The sequence below is a fragment of the Cynocephalus volans genome, chromosome X (assembly GCF_027409185.1).
Source record: "Cynocephalus volans isolate mCynVol1 chromosome X, mCynVol1.pri, whole genome shotgun sequence".
NCBI lineage: Eukaryota > Metazoa > Chordata > Mammalia > Dermoptera > Cynocephalidae > Cynocephalus > Cynocephalus volans.
The window spans coordinates 128120692-128128783 of record NC_084478.1 but is presented as its reverse complement, the minus strand read 5'-3'; the positions used below and the strand labels follow the sequence as shown (position 1 = coordinate 128128783).

Sequence of the window (8092 nt, the reverse complement as noted above, 5' to 3'; positions counted from 1 at the left end):
ATCACCTCCACCAACAATTTCATTGTTATGATAGCATTTTTATAATCTTCATTACCATCATTATCATGACTCTCATCACTGCCAACATCATTTTCATCAATAATACCATCATAATCAATACCTTCATCATCAACAGAATTATCATCAGCATCACCGATTTCACCATTATTATCAGTTATCACTGTTGTCATCATCATTACCATCATCATCACCATCATCATTTACAATATCTCCATCATTATCACTATCATCACCCTCATCGCCACTATGATAAACACACCCTTCTCATTTCATTATCATTAACATTAAATCATTTTTGTCATCACCACTATACTCTTCACATCATCATCACCATTACCTTCCTATTCAGCATTACCATCATTTTTATCGTCTTTCACTCTTCATCTCCATCATCATCAACAGAATCAAAATCATGTCCATCTCATCATCGTTATCACCATCATCATTTTCTTCATTATCACTATCATCGTCTTCACTACCCTTACCAGTATCATCTTCATTACCATTTACATTATCCTCATAACGATTATCATCATCATCACTGGTGCCATCATGTCGATCACAATGATTATCATCATTTTCATTATCACTGTCATCTTCTCCACCATTATCACCATCATGAATATCACCATCATCGTTTTTCATTATCACCATCTTAATCTTATCATCACCATTGTCTTCACCATTCAAACCACTAGTATCATCTTTACCATGAACTATTCAAATCACCATTGAAATCACTATTATCATCTTTACCATCATCTTCACACACATCATAAGCATCATCCTTTTTATCACCATTATCATCTACATTGTTACCATCGTCATCATAATCGTCACTCCCATTATCAACTTCAATATCTCCATCACCATTACCATGACCATCTTCACTGCAGAATCATAACCATTTTTATCTTCATCATTATCATTAGCTTCATCGGACTTGCACTTACCGTGACCATCATCATTGTAAGAGATCATCATCATCACTATTTCACCATATTCATTCTTACCACCATATCATCATCTTCATCATCATCATTCTCAGAATTATCTACATAATCGTCATTGCTGTCATCGTCTTTTACATCATCACCACCATGGTTATCACCGTCATATTAATCATTTCTACCATCGTCACCATCATTATTATTTTCATCTTCTTTATTACAATTATCATAACCATCATCATCACCTTCATCACCATAATAACCGCCATCATCACTATCACTGTTATTATCACCATCATCATTTCATTACAATTATTACCATCATTATTGCCATTATCATCACTACCATCATCCTCATCATCTTCATTATTATTCAACCATCACTATTATTGCCAGTCACAGAATTGTTATCAATATAATTAAGAAGATGATGATAGCAATGGTGGTGAGGATGACAGTTATGATGATGAGATGATGGTGACCATGGTGGTTGTACAGATGATAATGATAATGATGATGACTGCGGTAAGGGTAATGATGGAATTAAAGAAGATGGCAGTTATTGTATTGGTGGTGATGAATATGCTTATGCTGATAAAGATGGGAAGAATGATGATGATGATGATGATAAAGTTGTTAAAGATGATCTTGGTGCTGTTGATGCTGGTAATGATGGTGATGGTGATGATATGCTTATGCTAGTAATGGTGTAGATGATGGACTTGATGATGGTGATGACAATGAAGGAGTCGATGATGATGATGTGGATGGTAATGATATTCATGATGATGTTTGGTGCTGTTGATGCTAGTAATAATAGTGACATTGCTCTCCAATAAATGGTGCTGGGAAAACTGGATGGCCACATACAGAAAAATAAATCTATACCCCTATCTGTCACCATATACAAAGATCAACTCAAAATGGATGAAAGACTTAAATATAAGACTCAAAACTATGAAACTGCTAGAAGAAAACATAGGGAAAATGCTCCATGACATTGGTCTGGTCAATGACTTTATGAATATGATCCCAAAAGCATAGGCGACAAAAGGAAAAATAGACAAATGAGATTACATCGAACTCAAAAGATTCTGCACAGCAAAGGAAACCATCAACAGAGTAAAGCAACAACCTTCAGAACGGGAGAAAATATTTGCAAAATATGCATTTGACAAGGGGTTAATGCCCAGGATACATAGAGAACTCAAAAAACTCAACAACGAAAAAACAAATAATCCAATTAAAAAGTGGGCAAAAGATCTGAATTGACATTTCTCAAAAGATGGCATACAAAAGGCCAACAGGTATATGAAAAAATGCTGAATATCACTAATCATCAGGGAAATGCAAATTAAAACCAAAATGAGGTATCATCTCACCCCAGTTAAATGGCTATTATCAAAAAGACAAAAAATAAATTCTGGGGAAGATTTGGAGAAAGGAGAACTCTTATACACTGTTGGTTAAAATGTAAATTAGTACAGCCACTATGGAAAACAGTATGAAGGTTCCTCAAAAAATTAAAGGTAGAACTACCATATGATCCAGCAATCCCACTACTAGGAGCACATCCAAAGAAAACAAAATCAGTATGTCAAAGATATATCTGTGCTCCCAAGTTTATTGCAGCACAGTTTACAATAGCTATGATAAGGACTCAGCCGAACTGTCGAACGACAAATTAACGGATTTTTAAAAATGTGGTATCTATACACAATGGAATACGATTCAGCCAAAAAAAAGAATGAAATCCTGTCATGTGCAGCAACATGGATGGTCCTGGAGGTCATCATGTTAAATGAAGTAAGCCAGGCACAGAAAGCCAAATACCACACGATCTCACTCGTATTTGGAATCAAAAAAAAAAAAAAGTTAAAAAGAGTTTGATATTATAGAAGCAGAGAGTACAACAGTGGTTACGAGAGACCGGGAAGGGGGTGGGGGTGGGGGAGGAAAAACAGGGAGAAGTTCACCAACATATACAAAATCACAACTAGGATCAGTAAGTTCTGGTGTTCTGTTGCACAGTAGAGTGACTATGGTTAACAGTTAACTTTTGCATATCACAGAAGCTTTTGAATGTTTTCACTACAAAGGAATGATAAGTTCAGGAGGACACGGTTACATTAACCACCCTGATCCGATCATTATGCAACCAACGTATGTGTGTATCAAAACATCACATTGTGGCAGAGCGCCGGGGCGGGAGCAGCGAGCGCAGGAGGCCATGGCAGCCGCCGCCACCACCACAGGCTATTGAGGGGCTCGGGCGGTGACCTCATTCATCTGGCCGCTGTCGCCGCCGCTCCCTGCACCACCTCCCAAAACACAACAACCAAGGCCCAGCGCGGAAGAGCCGCCGCTGTGAGCCGCACTGTCCTGGAACCCCGCTGCCGCCGCTGCCGCCGCCGCCATCGCCGCCTGAGGACAACAGTAAGGCTGGTGAGAGAGCCAGGAGTTTCGGAGCCCTCCCGCCGGCAGCGCCGCCCTGCAGGGAGGGAAGCCGCGGCCCGAGGTCTTCTCCAAGGGGGAAAAAATAAATGAACCCGGCTGGAGAGGAGACAGAAACTGGAGGCAGTGTTCAACGTGAACCTGAGGGTACCAAGCACCATGCTGTTGGATTTTCTGTACGGATGGGATGTCAGCTCCTTTTTCCAGCAAATCCAAAGAAGTAGCCTCAGTAACAACCCTCTTTTCCAATATAAGTATTTGGCTCTTAATATGCATTATGTAGTTTATATCTTAAGTGTTGTGCTACTAATCGTGCCCAGGCAGCATCTGGTTCAGCTTTATTTATATATTATTATTATTATTATTATTATTATTATTATTATTATTATTATTATTATTATTATTATTATTATTATTTACCATTATTGAATGGAATTGATTTTCGTGGCCCTTTCCCCCTCCCTCTCCCCCTTTATACCCTTGGCAACCTCAGCTCTCTTCTCTTCTCTCAAAAAATTCAATGAATTATTGTGATTGTTGTATCTTTTTTGTTGTTTATTTATTTTTATTAGCTCCCACATATAAGTGAGAGCACGTGGCATTTCTCTTCCTGTGTCTGGCTTGTTTCACTTAACATAATGTTCTCTAAGTTCATCCACGTTGCTGCAAATGGCAGGATTTCATTCTTTTTTATAGGAGAATAATATTGCATGGTATACATATACCACATTTTCCTTATCCACTAGTCCAATGATGGACATTTTGGCTGGTTCCAACTCTTGGCTATTTTAAATAGTGCTGCAATAAACATGGAAGTACAGGTGTCCCTTCAACATGATAATTTCCATTCTTTTGGGTAGATGCCCAGCAGTGGGATAGCTGGGTCATATGGCAGTTCTATCTGTAGTATCTGCAAAAGAAACAATTAACAGAGTGAAAGACAACAGAGTGGGAGAAAATATTTGCAAAATATGGATACGACCAAGGATTAATATCCGGACTATACAAGGAACTCAAACAACTTAACAGTAAAAAAACAAGTAACCCAATTAAAGAATGGGCAAAGGAGCTGAATAGGCATTTCTCAAAGGAATATATAAGAATGGCCAACGGACACATGAAAATGCTCAACATTACTCAGCATCCAAGGAATGCAAATCAAAACCTCACTGAGATATCATCTCGCCACAGTTAGACTGGCTATTCTCACAAAGACTGAGAAGAACAAATGCTAGCGAGGATGCTGAGAAAGGGGAACCCTCCTACACTGTTGGTGGGACTGTAAATAGGTGCAGTCTTTATGGAAAATGGTATGGAGGTTCCTCAAACCACAAAGAACTTCCATATGACCCAGATTTATCTATATTCTTTGACTGCCCTACATTATGCTGGACGTCAAATCTCCAGGGACTATGTTAGGAGTGAACTGGAGTCCGCCTATGAAGGACCAGTGTATTTAGAACCTCTCTCCATGAATCGGTTCACCATAGCCTTAATAGGTCAGTTGAGGGTGTGTACTTTATTCTCATGTGTCATGAAAACGAAGCAGATCTGGCTCTTTTCAGCTCACATGCTTCCTCGCTAGCATGACTCGGCCTTGTCCCTCTGGAGACTATTGTTATCATAAACAAATTTGCTATCATTTTTACTGGATTGGAAGTTCTCTATTTTCTTGTGTCTAATCTTCTAGTACCTTATAACCTTGCTAAGTCTACATACAGAGAATTGGTTCAGGTTGTGGAGGTAAATGGCCTTCTAGCCTTGAGAATCTCCCTGTGGAATCAACTGGTAGTCCTCGACCTTTTCATGGTTTTCTGGCTCGTCTTATTTGCTCTTTACATTTACTCCTATTTCAGTGTTCGAGATTAGCCTGCATCACATGAGAGGCCTCTTTTCCTTTTTCTGACAAATATTGCTGAACGTTGCCTCACTCCGTATTCTCTTTTGGGTTTGGTCTTCACAGTGTCTTTTGTCGCCTTGGGTGTTCTGACACTCTGCAAGTTTTACATGCAAGGTTATCGAGCTTTTGTAAATGATCCTGCCATGAATTGGGGCATGACGGAAGGAGTAACGCTGTTAATCCCGGCGGTGCAGACTGGGTTGCTAGAACTACAGGTTGTTCACCGGGCATTCCTGCTCAGTATTAGTCTCTTCATTGCTGTGGCTTCTATCCTTCAGTCTGTAATAGAAATTACAGATCCTATTGTTTTGTCACTGGTAGCATCTAGAGACAAGAGTTTATGGAAACACTTCCATGCCGTAAGCTTTCATTTATTTTTACTGATTTATACAGCTTATATCATTTGCCAGTTTTCCCACATGCACTTTTAGCTTCTTATTATTATTTCCAGCAGCAATCTCACCTGTCTTCAAGTTCTAGGAACACTTTTTTAAGTCTTATTTATGGTGGAGGAATTCAGAAAAGAGCCAGTAGAAAATACGGATGATATCATCTGCTACGCGAATGGCACTTACTGCCTGCTGGAGTTTCTTGTGGAGTTTCTGTGTGGTGGCTTATGGCGTCTCGGAGACCATCTTGGGAGAATGGACAGTGATAGGCTAAATGATCATCTTCATTTATTCCTAGTGTAATGTGTGGCTTCAGGCCCAGCTTCAGTGGGAGAGCTTTCTTCTCCACAGGGATGCTGTGAATAAGATTAAATCAGTACCTATTGCTACAAAAGAGCAGCTTGAGAAACACAATATTTGTGCCATCTGTTAGCAGGACATGAAATCTGCTGTGATCATGCCTTGCAGTCATTTCTTCCATGTAGGCTATCTTAAGAAATGGTTGTATGTCCAGAAGACCTGCCCTCTGTGCCATTGCCACCTCAAAAAGTCCTCCCAGTTTCCAGGATTAGGAACTGAATGAGTTCCACAGCCTCCTGCTGCAGCTGAGCAAAATGTCATGCTTCAGGAAGGCACTGAACCCCCCAGAACAAGAGCAGCCTCCAGGGACCAAGATACAGGAAGGTTCTAGGGACAATAATGAGTGCGGTGCCAGAAGATCAGATAGCCAGGAAGGGGCTATTGACCCCAAACAAGATCCTCATAGTGCAAAAGACGAAGCACATCCTGTTGAGTTAGCCAAGGAAAAGAAGCGGGAATGATGCTTTGATTCTTTCTAGAAGAACTCAAAACAGATTCCTGCTCAGATTTGAGGAATGAATGTAAGAAATGATTAGGCAAGAAACTGACATTCCAAGGATCTTAATGCAGGAAGTACTCTCAGTGGAGACAACCTGCTTTCATCCCCTGACATTGTGGGAGAAATTCTGCAATGTGTACTAATCAAAATGTATTTATATGTTCTGTGTTGATGTTTTGTAGAGGTTTGCCAAGAAAACTCAACCTCAGCAACTTCAGAAACTGCCCCTGATTCGTGAGGGATAAATAAAATTAGATTTGAATGTTTAAGCGGGGCTAAGGAAATGAGGATAAAGAGCATAAAGACAGCATGGGAAGAAGCAAGCAGAAGTGGAACTGATATTTCACTTTCTATGGGGACAGGATCATTCTTGTTATAAAGTATGAGTAGTGATTAGCCCTTTTCTCCATCCCCTTTTCCCTCAGTTAATTGGAACTCAGCCAGGTGATTGAGTTTTGTACAGCACTTAAATGAAATCAAAGATGGAGAAGCATTGATTGTATTCAAAGATTGGAACACGCTCATACTTTATATGTGCTTTAGGGGAGGGGTGCGTGGACACCAGGCCCTTGCGAGTGCATTCATGTAACCTGAGACTCTGGAACTCTATGACAGAAACTTCAATATTTTGCTATATATGGAACTTTTGCTAATATTTTGTATACTTCACTGGCTCTGTGAAGTAAACTAAAACTCTCTAATGAACACTTTGGAGTCCGCTTTAGTGAAGGAGACAGAATCTTCAATATTTTGCTATATATGGAACTTTTGTTAATATTTTGTATACTTCACTGGCTCTGTGAAGTAAACTAAAACTCTCTAATGAACACTTTGGAGTCCGCTTTAGTGAAGGAGACAGAATCTTCAATATTTTGCTATATATGGAACTTTTGTTAATATTTTGTATACTTCACTGGCTCTGTGAAGTAAACTAAAACTCTCTAATGAACACTTTGGAGTCCGCTTTAGTGAAGGAGACAGAATCTTCAATATTTTGCTATATATGGAACTTTTGTTAATATTTTGTATACTTCACTGGCTCTGTGAAGTAAACTAAAACTCTCTAATGAACACTTTGGAGTCCGCTTCAGTGAAGGAGATCTAAGTGGGAAGGGCTTTAGGTCACTGATGAAGGCCCTGAGTGTACTTTTCAATCCTGTGTAATATTTAATTCTTGCAATTGAACCAAAACAATGTTAAGTTATGACTACATTTTCACTTTGGCAGTAAGTACATAACTGTATGATCACACTCTGCAAATGCCACATTTAAAGCTGTTAATAGACTTTGCAACCTTTTTTGACAAGAATGTGTCATATTTAAATTGTTACCTTCATCGTGACTACAGGTAGAACTGGGGAGGGCGAATGTAATTTTTTATGGGAATTTTGATATGAAAAGAAACTAGTCATTTGTTTATACAATAGGCTGGCTCAAAAAGTGTTTTTCAGACTCGGTATTCCTAACGTGGTACGTGACTTAATTTTTAGTAGCAAATTTGGATGTAGACTGACGGACA

At 39.3% G+C, this 8092-nt stretch overlaps 1 pseudogene; it reads left to right on the top strand.

Moving 5' to 3' along the window:
- Window positions 1-1410: 1410 nt before the first annotated feature.
- LOC134368392 (RING finger protein 145-like) lies at window positions 1411-6535 on the top strand (annotated as a pseudogene).
- Window positions 6536-8092: the final 1557 nt, after the last annotated feature.